Genomic DNA, 20,853 nt, shown 5'->3' on the forward strand with positions numbered 1-20,853 from the left:
GAACTTTCCCTCAACCGTGGAGACTTTGCTACCTGACCGATGACCGGTAGAGCTACCCAGATAGCTATAGAGGAGATGGGCTGTGGATTCCCTCCTCAGCCGTCACCTACCCAGCCGGACATTGGACAGACCTTCCTTCGTCTCTCCTGTCGTCATCTCGCTCCTTCCCCCTTCACCCTTCCCATCCGAGTACCCGCACATTGGCTAAGCTGGCAACTATAGCCCACCAGATCCATGGGAACTTCTTTCCGAACTACCTTCCCCATACCACTCCTCGCGCTACTCCTCTCCACTTTCCTGCTATTGACCTCTGCCTTCACCTGTCATGGCCCTAGTCCCCACCCTGTTTATCGCCTCGCTCTACTCCTCTCCACTTTCTTGCTGCTGACCTCTGCCTTCACCTGTCCTGACCCTTAGTCCCCACCTTGTCTATCTGCGAATTTTCCCTCGTCATTTGAGATCTAGCTATTTTGTCTGATGTCCGATGGAGCTACCTGGTTTAGCTATAGGGGAGACAGGTCGGGGATTCCCTCCTTGGACGTCACCTACCCAGTCGGTCTTCAGACAGACTTCCTTTCGTCTCTCCTGTCGTCTCTTCCCGCATCCTCCCTCTATTTTTGTCTCTCCTTTTCTCCTCTCTCAATGTATTGAGACTGAACTATTTTGTCGAATGCCCGATGGAGCTACCTGGTTTAGCTATAGGGGTGATGGGCCGTGGTCTCGCTTCTTGGTCGTCACCTACCCAGCCGGCCTTTAGACAGATTTCATTTCGTCTCTCCCTGTTGTCTCTTCCCCCACCCTCCACCCCCTTTTCTCTCCTTCCATGCCCTCTCCCCTCTACGCACCATTTATTTTGCCCCCCCATGTTTCTTTTATTGTTTTTCCCATTGAGACCGAGCTATTTGGCCAATGCCCGGTGGAGCTACCTGATAGCTATAGAGGAGATGGGTTTTGGACTTCCCCTTGACCGTCACCTACCCAGCCGGACTTTGGACAGACTTTCCTTTCGTCTCCCTGCCTTATCTCCCTCCTATCCCTTTACCCTTACCCCCTTCCCCTCTAGATTTCAATCATCTCGTCTTCTATGCTCTTGCAATTGTTTGTCTAGCAACTGATGTAAATTGGAACTGATGTAATCTTGTAATGTAATTTTTGTGGAACATCATGTAAAGCGCTCTGATACCTCCGGGTCTAGCCAGCGCTATATAAAACTCTTAAAATAAATAAATAAATAAATGAGTCTCTGTGAGTCGGTGCATGAGTCTCCGAGTAGATCTGGGAGAGGTTGAGAGGGAGTACGAGTAATTCTGTAAGTGGGTGCATGAGTGTCTGACTTTGTGAGTGGGTGTACGTGTCTGAGTTCATCTGCAAGTGAGTGCGAGTGCCTGAGGGGGTTCTGCTCATTTTCTACTCTTTTTCTGTAGGCCTGGGCAGAGCTCATGGAGTTTCATTCCACAGAATTCCACGCAGTTACAGAAAAACTCTGCCAAATTTCGCGGAGTTGCATGAGCGGGCGGAGTATTGCTCGGACACACCCTAATGAAGTCCCTTTGGCTGCTGATGGTCGTTGGGGACCAAGAACCCCTATTGTTGCCCCCAGTTAGTCCCACACAGCAGGACTGCGGAGACCCTGCACCCTTTCTCAACCACTCTGCAAACACGCCTCCTGGCACACTACTGGTTGGAGGATGAACTCCCCTTGTCTGCTGAGGGTATTTGGGGGCCAAGAAACCCTATTGTTGCAACCAGTTAGTCCCACACAGTGGGATTGCTGAGATCTTGTTGGAGGCCCACCCCCTTTCTCAAACACTTTGCAAGTGCACCTCCTGGCACACTGCTGGTTGGGTAAGAAGTCTGGGGTGAGCACGCAGGTTAACTCGGCTCCTCTAGCAGTTAGCGGAATTCGTACCATACTCTGCATTTCAAGCGGAGTGGCACAACTCCACAAACTCTCTTTTTTTACTCACTTCTGACCTTTATTTTTCCCTTGCCGCTTGTTTCTGACATTTATTTTGCCACTTTCTTCTAATTTTCTACCTTTATCTTGCCTCTTTCTGCTAATTTCTGACTTTTATTCTGCACTTCATGCTCATTTCACACCTTTATTTTGCCTAATTCTGCTAGCTTTTGATCTCTATTTTGCCTCTTCTTGCTCGTTTCTGCCTTTTCTGCTTGTTTCTCACCTTTCTTATGCCTCTTTCTACTCATTGCTGACTTCATTCTGCCTCTTTCTGCTCATTTCACACCTCTATTTTGCCTCTTTGTTGTGGACTTTTATTCTACCTCTTGCTGCTTATCTCTGACCTTTATTTTGCCTCTTTCTCGTGTTTTCATCCAGTACTGCGGGGTGAGCTTCCAAGTGCCCGCAGTACCTGCTGGCTCCCCACCTCCTGCGGGAGCTGGCATTGCTCTCACAGACAGGGAGCCGCAAAACATGCAGCTCCCTTTCTGTCAGATCAATTCTTTTGTCCATTTCCCTGCCTGCTGACCAAAACTCCACTCTCAGCCAGCAGGAGCGGTTTCACAACTCCCGCTTGCTGAGAACAGAGTTATGGTTACTCTGACTTGGGGGTGGTAGCTATCAAAGCTCCCACCAAGTCAGAGCAAACAGCTGTGTCCCGGTTGTTGGTGCCCCGGGACATAACAGGAGCCGGCCATGGGGGGTCAGGGGGAGAGGGGTCACCAGGGCCATTATTGCCTCCCCTCCTTTGATCTACACAGGCCGGACCCAGGAAGGTGATGGTCCCTGGGGCTGTAATGGCCCGGGAGGAGGGTGCGAGTGGCACCTCTCCCATTAAAAAAAAAATATTTGGCCCTGGAGTGGTGATAAGCACTGGAGGAGTCCGCAGGGAATGTGTTATTTAGTCCCCGGGGAGGTGGTAGTCCATGGGGCTCAGGGGGGTCTGCACAGCCCCATCAATCTTTCTTTAGCCCCTGGGGAGGTGGTGGGCCCCAAGGATTATAGAGTCTGTGGAGGTGGTTGTCCCCGGGACTCAATACCCCCTCTCACAAACGCCCAAAACGTATTGATGAGACATCAAAAGTATCTATCGCAAAATGACCTAGTTTTGCAAGGGGGTCACCTGCATTTTGGTCCTGGGCTCAGCAGCCATCTGGGGAAACCTACCAAACCCACACATTTCTGGAAACTAGACACACAGGGGAATCCAAGGAGGTGTGCCTAGCTTGAATCCCCCAATGTTTTCCTATCCAGAATCCACTGCAAACCTCAAATGTAGCTTGAAAAAAAATCTAATTTTCCTCACATTTCTTTGTGGGAAAGTTGTGGGATCACCAGTCTAACAAACTTCCTACCACCCAGTGTACCCCAGGTCTCCCGATAAAAATGGTACCTCACTTGTGTGGGTGGGCTAACTACCTGCGACAGGGAAGGGCCCAAAACATATATTGTGGAGACATGAAAATGATATATCACAAAATTAGCTAGTTTTGCAATGGGGGCATCTGCATGGTTTGTCCCGGGCTCTGCAGCCATCTGGGGAAACCTACCAAACACACACATTTCTGAAAATGAAACACTCGGCAGAGTCCAGGGAGGTGCGACTTGGGTGGATCCCCCAACTTTTACGTACCCAGAGTCGCCAGCAAACCTGAAACTTAGCTGAAAAAAATCAAAATGTTCTCACATTTCTGTGTGGGTACGTTGAGGGATCACCAGTCTGACACAAATTTCCTACCACCCAGTGTGCCCCCAGGTTTTTTGCTAAAAACGGTACCTCACTTGCGTGGGCAGGCCAAGTTCCCATGGCAGGAAGGGACCCAAGACGTATATTGTAGAGACATCAAAATGATCTATCAAAAAATGAGCTGGTTTTGCAATGAAGGCACCTGGGTTTTTTGTCCTGGGCTCAGCGGCCATCAGGAGAAACCTACCAAACCCATACATTTCTGAAAACTAGACACTCAGGAGAGTCTAGGAAGGTGTGACTTTCATGGATCCCCCAACGTTTTCCTACCCTGAATCCGAGATGTGGGGAAACACGGGTTGGTAGGAAATTTGTGTCAGCCCAGTGAACCTACCACATTCCCATCCAGAAATATGAGAACAAATATATTTTTTTCAGCTAGATTTGAGGTTTGCATGGGATTCTGGGTAGGAAAACGTGGGGGAATCCACGTAGGTTACACCTCCCTGGACTCCCACGGGTGTGTAGTTTTCAGTAATGTATGGGATTGGTAGGTTTCCCTAGATGGCCACTGAGCCAGAGATCAAAAACAAAGGTGACTCCATTGCAAAACAAGGTCTTTTTGTAATCGAGAATTTTGAAGTCTCTACAGTACATTTTGGGCCGTTTCCTGTCACTGGCACTAGGCCTACCCACACAAGTGAGGTACGGTTTTTATTGGGAGACTTGGGGGAATGCTGGGTCGGTGGAAGTTTGTTGCTCCCCTTTAATTCCAGAACTGCCCATCACAGAAATGCGACGAAAATGTGCCCCCCCCCCCTAAAGTTTTAAGGGGATTCTGGGTAGCAGAACCTGGTGAGTGTCAAACAAGTCACCCCATACTGGATTCTCCAGGGTGTCTAGTTCTAAAATATGTACGTTTGCTAGGTTTCCCTCAGAGCCCAAAATCCACATCTAGGCACATTGCAAAAAACAAAATAAGGGTCCATTTTCTGTGGGAAAATGTGATGTGTTCATGTTGCATCTTAGATGTTTCCTGTCAAGGGCACTAAGCCTCCCCAATAAGCGAGGTAACATTTTTATCAGGACACTTGGGGGAATGCTGGGCGGGTGGAAATGTTATAGATCCACGCAGATTCCATACCTTCCACCAAAGAAATTGAAGGAAAATGTGTTTTTTTTAAACAAAGTTTGAGATTTGCAAGGGATTCTGGGAAACAGAATCTGGTGAGAGCCCACACAAGTCACCCCATCCTGGATTCCCCTTGGTGTCTAGTTTTATTAAAAAAATTACAGGTTTGCTTGGTTTCCCTAGGTGCTGGCTGCTCTAGGGCATGAAATCCACTGCAAGGCACATTGTGAAAAAAAGGTCAGGGCCTAGTGGGCATTCTGCCACCTGTGGGGGTGGGGGGGGGAGGGGCAGGCAAAGAGACAGGTTCTTTTTTGGGGGGAGTGGGGGCTTTGTTATGCTGATTTTGGACAGGACCCACCCCTAGGTACAACAAAGCCAGCGTAATCCCTGGTGCCTAGTGGTCTCTCTGCCCCCCCAATGGGGCAGATCAGGGGCTATTGCCCCCAACTGCCTCCTGGGAGGGTCAGAAAGTCTGTGGCGTTTTTTTTGAGGGGGTGGGGCATTGGCATGCCCCCATCCCTGAACATTGAAAAAACAGTCGCCCCCATCTGCCTCCCAGGGGGGGGGCAGAAAGACTAGCAAATGCTCTTGGGGTGGGGCATTGGCTTGCCCATTCTGGGCAGCCCCCACCCTATGTAAAAAAAAGAAATTGCTGGTGCCTAGTGGGCTTTCTGCCACTTCCCCAGGGGACAGATTAGAGGCTATTGCCCCATCTGCCTCCTGGGAGGTGGGGGGGGGGGGAAGACTTTTGCAGTTATTGGTAGAAAGGGTAGGGGCATGCACATACTGGTCAGCCCCAATCCTTGGGGATTGTTCTCCTGGGGCGAACCCCAAGCAAGGATCCACTAGGGAAGGGTACCATTGGAAAGGGACGATTCTCAGCCTTTCCAACAATACCTCTCCCATGTGTTTCGGTGCTAGGGGGCCAAGATAGCCCCACGAGCACCGAAACACTGAAACTAAGTTTAATTTTCAATGTAATGACGACAGAGCGTCAGGGTCATATCATTGATAACTTTTTAGGTTTAAAGCATTTTATTGAGTCATTTACCAAAACAAGAAACCATAGTCGCAAGAAGGTTCGTGTTATGTTATCGCCATGCTGGAGTGCATTTGATGCATAAAGTCTCTGCAAACGAAGTAACCAGCCGGCTCCGTCGTTGATACTCATATAGCGACAACAATACACTATAAACAACCGGATTGAGGGTAAATTGGACGAAAACGTGCCTTTTCCCACTCCGGAAGGGGGTGGAAAGCCCACCACTCCGTTCGCGACTGCGATGGGAGCCCCGCTGCCTGAGCTACCTAGGAGTCCATATTTATCACGACCCAGCTGACCTCCTAGACGGCAATGTTGGGCGGTGTATCCGTGCCCTGAAGGGTTGTATATCCTTCTGGGCCACTTTACCCCTTTCGCTGGCCGGCCGAGTGGCGCTCCTGAAAATGATTGTCCTGCCGCGGCTGCTCTATTTTTTCCGGACCCTCCCCGTGTGGATACCAGGGTCGACCTTCAAACACCTGAAAACTATCTTGGTGTCTTTCCTTTGGGGCACGGGAAGGCGTAGGATTGCGCTGGCGACGCTAACCCGCCCTAGAGACGAGGGGGGACTAGCGGTCCCGGACTTCGAGCTATATTACTTGGCGGGACAGCTGCAGTGCTTCACGCAGGAGGTGGCGAGAGTCTATCGGGGTCCGGAGCAAGACAGGGAGAGGGGCACCCCTCGCCATGTCCTGGCGTACATCACTCTACAACAGAAGTTGTTCCTGAGGGGACTCTCCCAGGAGGAGCGAACGTTCCGGCAGTGCTGGAATCGTGCACAGAAGCGGGCCGGGCCTGGTCGCCCGTACGCCCCTGAAATCCCGCTGGGCATGGTGACGGCACTGCCGCATGGCGGAGATTGGTCGGGATTGCGTCTATGGGAAGAAGCAGGGCTCCAGATGCTGGGCGATTTATACGAGGATGGGGTACTCTCCCCATACCAGTCCCTACAAGAGCGGTACGACCTTCCCAGAGGTGATTACCTAATGCACGCCGCGGTGGTGAGAGCTATGCAGAGGCACTGGGGAAGTGGACTGTCGGAACCCACGACTTCCCTAGCATGTCAATACACGATGATGGCGGCGGGTACGTTTAAGGCTGTCACGTGTCTCTACCGCAGAATGCTCTCTGAAGCGCTGCTGCCTCTTACGCCGCTTAAGACTAAATGGGAGGAGGACCTGCACTTAGACATCCCGGACACGACATGGGCACAACTAGTGGGTAGGGCTAGAAAAAGCACCAGGAATGCGCGTTTTCAGCTAATACATTTATACATCCTCCACAGGGCCTACCTCACCCCGCAAAAAATCACTGCATACTTTCACGTGGCTGACGCGGCTTGCCCTAGATGCAACCACATAGGGGCTGACTTAGTACATATGCTGAGAGGGTGCCCCGCGCTCCAAGGTTACTGGACCACCATAGGGGAGACTTTGACCGCGATCACGAATAGGGAGCTACTCTACGATAATGCAGTCACCATTCTACACTGGTTCCCCCACACCAAAAAAAACAAGCTATCCAGTAAATTCATAGACATGGGCTTACTCCTTGCCAAGAGAGAATTGACTAAAGGTTGGAAATCGAGGGTGGGACCAACACACAGGGGGTGGCTACACGAATTCTTAAAATGGGCCACTGCGGAGAGCACAATCCGTTATCAATTGGCCCGCCGTAACTCGGATGATAAAGCACGGGAGGCGGCGATGGCATGGGAAATACTGGTACAGGCTCTCAGGGATAGCACATTGGAGGAGGAGGAAGTAGAGGAGGGGGATACGGATCGGCCCCAGCCACAATAGACGGTCCCTCGACACTACCAGGGATATCACACACGTAGTTTACCACGAATGATCCGGATTCCCAGTCCAGGAGTGCTTACAGTTGCACCATACACAGGCACTGACACTAGGGGGGGGTGGGGGGGGGGTTGGGAGCTATAGATTAAGACTGGGGACATTCACGTTCTTTATATCACTGTACTAGATCATCAGGGCTACTTCACCTACGGCGGGCGACATAATAAAAGCAGGCACCATAGCACACTAACCGTTGTTGGGTATGTTGGCAGTTTCTTACGTATTACTCTATTTTGGGCATTAGCGCCGCCCTGCCTCCGGGATGAGGGCTGAATGGCTGTGTTTTCCCACATTTTACCGTCTGATCAGAAATTGTTCCTGCTATGCCCTCTGATGATGATGATAATGCCTTTCTGCATGTGTATTGATCTGCAATAAAAATTGTTTGACGAAAAAAAAAAAACAATACACTATAAACAATCCCCATTATGAACTCCCCCCACCCCTCCTCCCCCTCCTGTACCCTCCCTTCCCTCCCCCGTCGAGTGCCTAGGTGGCCTCCCTGTGCACTCCATCCCCCGCTGCCCTCCTCTTTCAGCCATCCCATCCTACACTCCTTCAATCAGTGGCACCTGCAGGTGACGTTAGTCTCAAAAGTCTAAGATATCGTGGACATGTGAGTTCCTTAAATTCCGTGACCAACAGTGAATGAAACGGTTGCCACAGTTCTCAGAATTGCTCCACCTCACCCGCCACTGTGAGCGACAACTTCTCCATGCCCAAGACATGCCATAACCTATGTAGCCAGCCCGTGATAGAGGGGAGTGTGGTGGTGCGCCAGTGTATGAGAATGTTTTGAATCGCCGACCCCAGCGCAATTGCAATCTGTCTGCCTCGTCGGGACTTTAGGGGTTACATCAACCGGTTAGGTAGACCTAGCAGTACATACGTAGGGAAGCGTGGCAATTCAATATCAAAGTGCGTGTCGATCTCGTCTAAGATCTCCTTCCAGTAGGGGCGTAAGGGCAATCCCATAACACATGCGTAAGTGTGCCCACCTGCCCACAAGCCCGCCAGCATGTGTCCTCAATACTACGATTCATTTCGTGCAATCTCTCTGGGGTGTAGTACCAGTAGGTGGTCACCTTTGTGAATGTTTCGGTAAGTCCGGTGTGGTATGCGGAGTGTCGTGCCCGGTATGAAATCTGGTCCCACTCTGCATGACTCAATGTCCTCCCCAGTTCCCGTTCCCAACGCTCCCTACCCGGATTATAAAGATGAGAGGAAGGGGGCAGCAAAAATTGGTAAAGGTCTGAGATCAACTTCGCATCTGAAGTGCGTGTCACAAGCCACTTCTCATAAGGTGAAAGCCTGCAGCGCCCAGTGTCGCACCTGCAAATATCGCATTCTCTCTGTTTCTAGTAGGTGATATTCGCGTTTGAAATCCTGAAATTAGATAATGCCCTCCACCCCGCCGTCTCTGAAAGGCACCCTGTTCCATCCCGGGGGTGAAATCCGGGTTCTCAACCAATGGTGTAAACGGTGAGGGGAACATGGTGAGGTCATGAACAAGATTAGTGGCATCCCATATCTGCAGTGGGACACGCGTGATGAAAGACGCGTATAGATTGGGGGGGGGCGGTGCGTCCTGCGCAAGAAGGGCACCTCTTGTAGAGGCCTGCCTGCTACCGCCTGGTCTTGGAAGAGCCAGTGTTTATCTGACTCCCATCTGCTCCACTCAACGAGATAGCGCAGTTGTGCCGCTTGAAAATACTTGCGCAAGTCCGGTATACCCAGACCCCCTGCCTCCGGGGCCAGCGTGGTGAGGGCCCTCTTCAGCCTGGGTTTGCGGCCCTGCCAGATGAAGCACGCATGGTCCGCCTGCGTCTGTTGGATCCACCCCTTGGGGGGCATGAGCGGCAGGGCCCGGAACAAATATAGAACCTGTGGTAAGATCGTCATCTTGACTGCTGCTATCCTGCCCAGCCAGGACAGAGTGCCTTTGTCCCAGCGCCCCAGTTCCTCCTTAATTTTCTTTCCCAAGGCCGCATAATTGGCGGTCACCATAGCGGGCAAGGTGGGTGCCAGGAGGATGCCCAAATAGGGTACAAGATACGAAGACCAATGCATGGTGAAGAGGTTCTGAAGTTCAGTTCTCGTGGCCGCGGTTAGGGAGACATCAAGGGCTGCGGATTTCCCCATATTCACTTTGAATCCCGCAACCGCCGAGAAAGCTTCCAGCTCAGCAATACACGCCGGAAGCGCTCCCCTCGGGTTAGCTAGCGTCAGTATGACGTCATCAGCATAGAGGCTAATCGTGTGGGTATATCTCCCCATTCTCACTCCCGTCGCAGTCGGATTCTGACGTATCCTTTGAGCCAGAGGCTCCCTATATAAGGCAAAGAGCAGCGGTGATAATGGGCACCCCTGTCTGGTGCCCCTCTCTATGGCAAACCTTCGGGAGCTACAGCCATTCACCCGCACTACTGCCGACGGGAATCTGTAGCAGTTGAACACTAGGGCGCGGAACTTCTCCCCAATCCCCACCTTTGCCAGGACCCGCTCCAAATAAGGCCAGTGGACCCGGTCGAACGCCTTCTCCGCGTCCACGGCTAATAGCATTCTTTCCCCAGGAATCCGGGAGGCTTTCTCCAGGAGGTGAACCACTCTCTTAGTGTTGTCCACCGTCTGTCGTCCTGGGACGAATCCCGCCTGGTCCGGTTCAATCAGTCCAGGCAGGTGAAGTGCCAGCCGTGCCGCAAGGATCCCGGTGTACAGCTTGAGATCGACGTTCAGGAGGGAGATTGGTCTATACGAGCCGCAGTGAGTTCGGTCCTTCCCCGGTTTGGGGATAACAGACACAGTCGCCTGGAGTAAATCAGGTGGAATAGCTCCAGGAGCGGAGAATGAGTTGAAAAGTCGGGTAAGAACAGGGGCCAACACAGAGCAGAACGTTTTATAAAAAAGTGAAGTATATCCGTCCGGACCCGGGGCCTTCCCATGCTTGAGATTAGAGATGGCTGTGATCACCTCTTCAATCCGAATGTCCCTTTCAAGGTACTCCGCTTGCTCCGGAGCTAAGGAAGGGAGAGCGACCGAGTCCAGATAGTTCGCCTCCGCATATGGCGATGGGGGCTCACCGGTGTGTAGTTCTGCATTGTAACGACGGAAAGTGTCCGCTATCTGGTCGTCTTCTGTGACCGTCTCGTCGTGTGAGACCCGGAGCTCCTTCACCAAGTGCCGTTGCTGCACCACTCGGAGTTTGTTCGCCAGCAGCCGGCCACATCTGTCACCCCCGTGTAGTACGCATGCTTCAGACGCAGCGCCGCATACTCCGCTCTGTCCATGTCTAAAGCCGACAGGAGTTTCCTCGCTGCCTTAAGTTGCTTCCATACCCTAGGGGCTTCCGTGCGCTGATGTACCTGTTCCAACTCGGTGACCTCGTTTGTGAGTTCGTCACGTTTGAGCTGTCGTTCTCTATTCTCCGCTTATGATATCGCTATAAATTTGCCTCTGAGCACCGCCTTCAGGGCCGCCCATTGCGTTGCTAATGAGGTGTCGGTGTTATCATTGTGGGTCTGATACTCACGGATTGAATCCGTGATATGCTTCACTACTGTTGTTTTATGCAGCAGCGTATCCCTGAGACGCCAAACCCCGCGTGATGACAACACCGGTGGTAAGCGAAAGGAGCCCGTGACGGGTGCATGATCTGATAAGGAGAGAACCCCCATTTCAGAAGCCGTAGCTAGGTCACATACTGGCCCCGTGACCAAGAGGTGGTCCAGTCTCGCATACGTCTTATGCGCATGTGAGTAATAGGAGTAGTCCCTGTCGGTGGGGTGTAGGCGGTGCCAGAGATCGTGAAGATCTAGGTCCTCCAATTGGGACTTGCCTCCTCGTGAAATCTCCCCCGTTTGTGGGTACCTCTGGGCCGACCTATCTAGAGATGAATCGAATACCATGTTTAGGTCCCCTCCGATGATGATGTGTCTATCTGCTGTGGCTGTGACATCCACTAAGGCTGAGTGAAAAAAATGCTCTTGATGCTCGTTGGGGCTATATATCGACCCTATGGTGAACACTAGACCTCCTGACTTAACCCTGTACACTAGAAGCCTCCGCTTCTGCTCTGCAAACTTATGTAAAACCTCCCCCTTGAATGTTCGGGAAATTAGGATTGCCACCCCCGCTGTCTTGGTAGTGTTGGACGAAAAAAATTGTGTAGGAAATTTGTGGGATCGCATCCTATGGCAATCACGGGCCAGCAAATGGGTCTCTTGTAGGAGACAAATATCCGCCCGGGAGTTCTCAAGCAAAGACAAGACTGCTTTCCTCTTTTCTGGATTATTCAACCCTTTCACATTAAGGGTCATTACCTTAAGGGTGGCCATTATTATAGGGACAACTGTAGCGCAAGCAGTGAATCGGGACCCAGGCAGGGCAGCTCTGTGCTAAATAGTGTATGGAAGCCCTTTCCGGCCAAAGTAGGTGCCACAAAAGCACTGGACGAACCCCACCCCTTCCCCCCAACTCCCCCTGAACTCCCCTTGCATTGTCCTCACCCGTCCTCCCCTCCCTCTCCCCCAGTCTTCCATTAACAACCCCTAAGCTCCAGAGCAACAAAAACCACCCCAACATTTCCCACCTCCCTCCTCCCCTTCCCCGCAACAAGTCCCAAGTTCTCATATTCCCAGTCCGGCCCCTCAAGGACAAGACTGTGGTTGGTTACTGTAGTGGACGTCCGGCCACTGCACTCCCATCCGCCCTCCTCCCCCCTACCCCCAAACCTGCATCATAGAAAGGCTGCATCCCTCTCCCCCCGGAGGTATCTTAAGCTGTCAGCGCCACGGCATTGGTGGCTGCGCCCCTGGCTGCCTCCTGTACCGCTCTGTCCATACCGGACCGGATAGTGGGTGAATCCGGGCGGGTGGATGAAGCAGAGGGCCGGCGATCCGGGATCCGTTGCCAGCCGTCCCTGGTGGTGCGTCTGCGACGCGGTGTAGGTGGGTCTTCGTCTGATGCGGTGATGCCCAGTACCTCGAACGTGTCCTGGAGGGAGCGTAGTTGGTGCAAGGTGCCGTTCCATCGGAAGATAAGCCGGAAAGGGTGCCCCCATGAGTACTGCGTCTCATGGCTTCTCAGAAAGTCAGTCGCAATCTTAAATGTCCTGCGTTTTTGAAGCGTAATCGCCGACAAGTCCTGGAAGAGTGCGATCGAGTGCCCCCGGAAGCAGAACGACTGTTGCTTCCTAGCTTCACGGAGGACGCGCTCCTTAAGCGGGTAGTCCGGCAGGAAGGCCAGGATGTCTGGTGGTGGCGCAGAGGTCCGCTTCGCTAGGCCCACCCTGTGCGCTCTGTCTATTCTGATAGGAAAGTCCTCCGATTCTCCCAGTACTTCCCTGAGCATGCACTGTAGATAGTTGGCAACGTCCTCACCCTCTTCCTTAGATGGCACTCCCCGGACACGGATGTTGTTTCGACGGGACCGGTTCTCAAGATCTTCATTGTGCGCTTGGAGGTCCAGTTGTTGATCCCGAAGACGGAGCACTTCCTGCTGCAAGTGTTCGATCTCTTCGTCTCTGGAGTGACCAGCTCCCTCCAGGGTAGCCACCCTTTCGCCCAGGTTATCTACTTCTCTCCGCACTTCTCTGACTTCTCCGGCCACCTCCTGTTTCAGCGTCTGAAAGTCGTCCCGTAGGGAGCTGAATAGAGATTCCAGGAAGGATCTGGTGACCGGCGGCTCTCTGTCCTCCGCATCTAGTGGGCTTCTCGAGGGGCCTGGCGAGTGCTGTCCTTTGTCCGGTTTCGAAGTTCCCCTGTTCAACATCTCGGGCAGGGTTCGGTCTCCCTTCTTCGGCCCTCTGTTGCCCGCCATCATGGAGGGAGTTGGTGCTCGGGCAAGGCCGGCCGGACAGCAAGGCCGGGACGAGGGGTGGCCGCGTGTCGGTTAGAGTCCGGCCGGGAAAGGCGGCGTCCTCAATCCCCGCGTTGCAGCCTGCCTCCCCCGTTCGAGGTTGTAGACCGATCCCCCTCTCTGCGGGGTTACCAATCCCCTTCGGTTGCAGTCCGCCGTTTGGGGAGGCTATGTCGGCTCAGTTGGGACCCTCGAGTTCTCCTTCCTTGCAGGCCGAGGCCTCCGATCGATGCCTCGCGGCTTCCCAACGCCTCAGCAGCACCCTCTCAGCAATGCACAGCTAGTCCCCCTCAGCGTTGAGGCCGTCAGTCTCTGCCCGCTGAGCCCTTCCAAAGGCCCGCACTGGGGTCAGCCTCGGGTCTCGGTAGGCCCCCTGGGGTGCCGATAATGTCTCTCCGGGGGCTCGTTGCGTCTCTTCCCCCACTCCCGTCGTGGGTCTATGTTCCGGGGAGCGCGGTCCCTGTAGCTCTCCTCACCATTGCAGGTCCTTCACTTGTCCTCCCACGGGGTGGCGTAAGCTCAGGTCGGGGTGGGGGTTCGTCCTGCTCCAGTCGTAGGCCGCATCCCCGGCCTCGCGTGAAAGCCTCACGTCGCGTTGTGCTCCCGCCGGCCCCCTCCGGTCGTCCCTCGGGCCCAGGGACCCTCAACTCGCTGGTTCAGCACTGCCACCGGGGTCGAGCTGGGGCCGCTGCGTCCCGCCTTCCACTGGCGCCCAGGTCAATCAAGCGCCCGGTCACTTCCCTGCGAGACCCCTGAGTCCTACATGGGCTGGATCCCGGGGCCACTCCCTCCGCCAGACGCCGCCGAGACTCAAGCCCACTCCCCCGCTGGCCGTTGTGGGCCTATGCTCCGAGGAGCGCGGTCTCTGTAGCGCTCCTCACCGTTGCGGGTCCCTCACTTGTCTTCGGGGCGGCGTCTGCTCAGGTCGGGGTGGGGGGGTCGTCCCGCTTCAGTTGTAGGCCGCGTCCCCGGCCTCTCGTGAAAGCCGCACGCCAGCTGCGTCGCGGTGTGCTCCCGCCGGTCCTCTCCGGTCATCCCTCGGGCCCCAGGACCCCCAACTCGCTGATTCAACACTGCTACCGGGGTCGAGCTGGGACCGCTGCGTCCCGCCTTCCACTGGCGCTCTGGTGGATCAAGTGCCCAATCACTTCCCTGCGAGACCCCTGGGCTCTACTAGGTCGGGTCCTTCCGCCAGACTCCGCCGCCGGGCAACCCACTGTGTTCTCCTCGAGGAACGCTCACTGCGATGCCCCGCACCCCCGCAGGTGTAGCGCTGCGTGGCCGCTTCGTGACGGCCTGGTCTGTGGCAAGGGGTCTGGATGTTCCGGCAGTAGGCCGCGTCCCCAGCCTCGCGTGAGGGTTTCCGGTTAGGCGGGACCCGTCGACGCCGTGAATCGCCCCCGGGTGTCACTCCTACCTCGGACTCAGCCCGGGAGTCTGCCGGCGTCTGTGTCCAGGTTTCGGGCTGTGGGGGGCGCCGTCGCCTCTCGGTGTTGGAGTCGATGCCCTCAGCCTCTCAGGCGACCTCGTGGTCGGAGCCTCGGCAAGACCACGCTCCAGGAGTCGCCGCTCCACTGAGGCCTCTGGCCGCAAATCGCCTGCAGGACAGCCGTCCAGCGATGGACCGTTGGTGGATGTGTGACTCTGCCACTTCACCGCCACTAACCGGGGGGAGATTAGTGCGATTTCACGGCTTAGGGGCCTGAGGTCGGAGGAGCTCGCGGAGAGTGCGTACGCTCACCTCGCCATCTTGGCCACGCTCCCTGAAAACTTTTTAAAAAGGCTTAGTAGTTTGGGGAAGCTCTTCCCCTTCCACCGAGGATTAAAAAAAGGAAATTCTTCTGCTATTTGCAGCAGAGGGATTTAGTGGGCCTGTGCACATGACGGAATGGTTCCGTCATGAGCACCGAAAGGGTTAAACAACAGTTTACAAATCCATCCTCATATACACACATGAAATCCATTGTCCATCATCGACACCAGTCAAGTTCTTAATAGACAGTGAATTGTGCGCAATTAGTCACCCTTGAGCTGATGCTCATCCCAGTTTCATGCCATCAATGTGCTGTTCATACAGTATGTTTAAAAATACAAGAGAATTGTCTAGAATTCATGGCTATATTGGCATGAATAGATTAGCATTCAAGGGGAGCAAAATAGCACATCTCTCTGTGCCGCAATCTAGCATGGGATGTTTAAGCTGCTACTGGTTTTGTTCGCCTACGGTATTGTGCTCACCAATACTGTGCTTGTTGTTTATGTGCTCCCCCAGTGGACAAGTAGGGTTTAAACATAGCTGTTTTTCAGAATGGTAGTTGAAGGCTCACTTTGAGGGGCCGCATGTAATTTGTACTTACTGTAATGGAGGGCATATCGATTATCGACTCGACCACCCCATGAGTGATATAAGAAGAGCCGGCAGTGTAGGAAAACATATGGTGACATGGGCGCACTGGAATCATAATGCCGACTTGTGGGCGGTGACCATAGTGGCATGTCCTAGCATGCCACCCTTGCTATCAGACTCACTTAATCAGGATTGAGTCTGGGTTGCACTTATCGGGGCGCCCTCCACTGCTGTGATGTGGAACAGGGTCTCTCTGTGCACAAGCTGCTGTTACAGAGTAAACAGTCCATGTTGACTCTTTCCTGTCAACCCATCTTCTGGGAACTACAAAAACGCTGGGCGTTGTAGTTTCACAGTCATTGGCCTCTCTCTCTCCCACGGAGACAAGGTCGGAAACAAAGTCCTCCCAGGGGCTGTATTATACAAGTGCCCTAGGGACGCAACAGACATTTGCATCCAATTTGCCTGCCCCGGGGCACTTTGGTATTACAGAAAGAGCAGCAGATGCTTGTGCGTCACTCTTTTGTAATACTGATATTGCTGGCACACATAAAGCCCCAGCACTATCTTCAGAGGGCGTTCCCTCATTTGCATGGGGCAGGCCACATGCAAATGAGGGAATCATTTTGGCTTTAGTTCCCTTGAGTGACTTTTCTCGTGTTTTGCAGTTTTTGGAGGATATACTCGAGGAATGAACCTCCCTTACTCTCCCCGCAGAAATTGATTGAGAACACTTAAGCAAGTCAGAGCCCCAGAGGAACACTAAAGCAAGCCAAAGCCCAGGAGAAACACAGAAGCAAGCCAGAGCTCTGAAAGAACACTATGACAAGCCAGAACCCTGGAGGAACAGCAAAGCAAGGTAGAGCCCCGGAGGAACACTAAAGCAAGGTGAGCCCCAGAGGAACACTAAAGCAAGGCAGAGCCCCAGAGGAACGCTAAAGCAAGGCAGAGCCCCAGGGGAACACTAAAGCAAGCCAGAGCCCCAGAGGAACACTAAAGCAAGGCAGAGCCCCAGAGGAACGCTAAAGCAAGGCAGAGCCCCAGGGGAACACTAAAGCAAGCCAGAGCAAAGGGGGAACAGCAAAGCAAGTCAGGAGCCTCAAAGGATCACTAAAGCAAGCCAGGAGCCCCAAAGGAATGATAAAATAAGCCAGGAGCCCCAGAAGAATGCCTAAGCAAGGCAGGAGCCAGGAAGGAACGCCAAAGCGATCTAGAGCCCAGAAGAATCCCCAAAGCAAGCCAGAGCTCTGGAGAAATACTAAAGCAAGCCAGGGTTCTGGAGGATCACTAAAGCAAGCCAGGAGCCCCAAAGGAACAATACAATAAGCCAGGAGACCCGAAGGAACACTACAGCAAGCCAGGAGTCCCAGAGGAACTACAAAGCAAACCTGAGATCTGGAGAACTACTAAAGCAAGCCAGGGCTCTGGATGAATACTAAAGCAAGCCAGGGCTCTGGATGAATACTAAAGGAAGCCAGGGCTCTGGATGCATACTAAACCAAGCCAGGGCTCTGGATGAATACTAAAGCAAGCCAGGGCTCTGGATGAATACTAAAGCAAGCCAGGGCTCTGGATGAATACTAAAGCAAGCCAGGGCTCTGGGTGAATACTAAAGCAAGCCAGGGCTCTGGATGAATACTAAAGGAAGCCAGGGCTCTGGATGAATACTAAAGCAAGCCAGGGCTCTGGATGAATACTAAAGCAAGCCAGGGCTCTGGATGAATACTAAAGTCCAGAAAATCGGAAACCAAAGGCTGGTTTAACTTAAAATGCCGTAAAGCCCTAACTGATTTAAAAACAGCTCTCCACGACCCAGTTAGAGATCGAGCTGAAATCACTAAACTAAGAAAGGTTTATATACTAGCTCAGCTTAATCGTAGGAATGAAATCGAGAAGAACCAGTTAAATGAGAGCTGCCTATCCAAAGACAGTTCCCTGTTCTGGCATACGGTAAAATCACCCTTTTTGGTAGATGCTTCATACTCCCAGCATCTCGATGTCGCAGTGACGGCTGATGAGTGGGTAGCCCACTTCTCAAAGATATTTGGTGGTCCCCCCCGAGGATACTGACAACGAGGTTCACGTGGCAGGTGACCGTTCCGGGGACCAGATATTTCCTATCGACCTTCTCTTCGATCATAAGGAGGTCATTAACGCGTTGTCATCCTCCAAAACCGGTAAGGCCCCCTGCCCGGATGGAGTTCCACTAGATATCTTTGCACACAGCCCGGATCTCTGGTCACCTCTTGTCACTCAGGTTATGGCGGCAGTCACAAAAATTGGTCTAATAGACTCCTGGTCCACCTCCATTCTGCTCCCAATTTTCAAGAAGGGCGAACGTAACAACCCAGCATGTTACAGGCCCATCTCCCTCCTGGACTCCTTGGGGAAAGTTGTTGGTCAGCTGATCTTGGAACGCCTCCAGGATTGGGCGTCCACGAACAACATCTTGACTGATCTGCAATATGGTTTCCAGGAGGGACTTGGTACTGTAGAGCAGGCATTGAATCTAGCACTCCTGATTGGTAAATATGTGGGGGCTAAAAGTGGTAACCTGTATTTAGTCTATGTAGACCTCAGCGCAGCGTTTGACTGTGTCATTCACTCAAGGCTGTGGTCTATTCTCGGTGAACTAGGGGTTGATCCACCTCTTATCCAATTCCTTCGCAATCTTTATTCAGACGGCACTGCTTGCTTTAGATACGGGATTGGTGGTGAATTATCTCCATCATTCGCCGTTAATAAAGGCGTTAGACAGGGCTGTGTCCTGGCTCCCTTCTTATTTAATCTATATACTAACAGGCTGGAAGCGGCCATGCTGCTCGAAGGGAGCCAGGATCTTCCATCCATTAATCATCGCCCTATTCCCGCGTTACTATACGCTGATGATTCCGTAATTCTAGCCAGAACATTAAATCAGCTACAAAGACAGCTAAATAAATACTGTCAATTTATGCTCACTTTAGGCCTAAAAGTGAATACAAATAAAACCTATGTTATGCATATCGGTCCCAGGGCGAAGAAACCTAAATCAGTTTTTATTGATAAAGTTAGGTTGGAATGCACCAGGGAATACCCCTACCTAGGAATTTTAGTGGACGATAGATTATGTTGGAAACAAGCATTGGTTAGTAAAAAGCTTCTTTTTCAGAGAGCGACCTCAGCTCTAGTTTCCTTTTCGAGGAAACTGGGTAAGCCTGCTCCAGTGGAGTTGTTAAAAATCTATCAAGCAAAGTGTCATAGCGTAGCAACCTACGGTGCAGGGGTTTGGGGTTACGCTCCCATTGATACCCTTCAAACGGTTGAGAATGGGTTTCTTAAATACTTATTGGCAGTACCTCAAAGCGCTCCAACATACGGTTGCCACATCGAGCTGGGCATTGATTATTTGATGGATAATATCAGATGCCAGCCGATCTTGCTGTGGGACCGTATCTGGACCAAAACACAATGCCATCTAACCCGCTCACTGATAACCGATTGTTTGGCCCTGGCAAATTGGAGTAAAATCCCATGGCTCCTGTTCGTGTTCAATTTCCTTAAGGATTTGGACTGTACTTCTTACTTTTTAGAACCTTCCAAGATGATAGACATCACCAGGAAAGACTTGAAAAAACTACGCTTAACTCATCTTAGGGAATTACGTCTTTCTCAAGAAATAAGTAAACCCTCAAACGTACAGATTCTATCAGTCCAGACCACTTTGGGTATCCAACCATACCTAACATTCCATCTAACTACTTACGAAAAATATGTACTGACTAGGTTTCGATTTAATTCTTTCTTTCGCCTAGTTACATTTCCAAAAGAGCAGGACTGGTCACTTAATCCAATGAAATGCCCTCGTGACGGCATTTCATCCCAGTCTACGATGCATGTAATACTGTTCTGTAGATATTATGATCGCCCTCGCAAGCGCTGGATTATTCCCTTACTGCGAAAAATGGGCCTGAGAACATGTCGGCCCGCTTATCTGGCCCTGCAGCTTTTGGATTCACAATACATTGCCAAGTGTGTAGCTTGTTTTCTAAAATCATGTTTAAAAATTCGCTGTAATTGCTGAGTGATTCAGTTTACTCCATTTTCTTGCTTAGTTAGCCAATTAATTATTGCTAGCAATGGATTTAAATGACACCTGTTTTTAATTGTATTTTGACATTGTCATTTTTTTTTATATACGTATTGTAGTGTTTTATCTTTGTACTTTTTATGGTTTCGCTAAGATGTAACCGAATAAAAGTTTTTATGAGATGAGAATACTAAAGCAAGCCAGGGCTCTGGATAAATACTAAAGCAAGCCAGGGCTAAAGCAAGAAAGGGCTCTGGATGAATACTAAAGCAATCCAGGGCTCTGGAGGGATACTAAAGCAAGACAGGGCTCTGGAGGGATACTAAAGCAAGACAGGGCTCTGAATGAATACTAATGCAAGCCAGGGCGCTGGAGGGATACTAAAGCAAGCCAGTGCTCTGGAGGAATACTAAAGCAAGCCAGAGCTCTAGATGAATACTAAAGCAAGCCAGGGCCCTGGATGAATACTAAAGCAAGCCAGGGCTCTGGATGAATACTAAAGCAAGCCAGAGCTCTGGATGAATACTAAAGCAAGCCAGGGCTCTGGATGGATACTAAAGCAAGCCAGGGCTCTGGAGGAATACTAGAGCAAGCCAGGGCTCTGGATGAATACTAAAGCAAGCCAGGGAACTGGATGAATACTAAAGCAAGCCAGGGCTCTGGGTGAATACTAAAGCAAGCCAGGGTTCTGGATGAATACTAATGCAAGCCAGGGTTCTGGATGAATAGTAAAGCAAGCCAGGGCTCTGGATGAATACTAAAGCAAGCAAGGGCTCTGGAGGGATACTAAAGCAAGCCAGGGCTCTGGAGGGATACTAAAGCAAGCCAGTGCTCTGGAGGGATACTTAAGCAAGCCAGGGCTCTGGATGCATACAACAGCAAGCCAGGGCCCTGGAGGGAT

Source organism: Lissotriton helveticus, chromosome 12 (assembly GCF_964261635.1).
Source record: "Lissotriton helveticus chromosome 12, aLisHel1.1, whole genome shotgun sequence".
Lineage (NCBI taxonomy): Eukaryota > Metazoa > Chordata > Amphibia > Caudata > Salamandridae > Lissotriton > Lissotriton helveticus.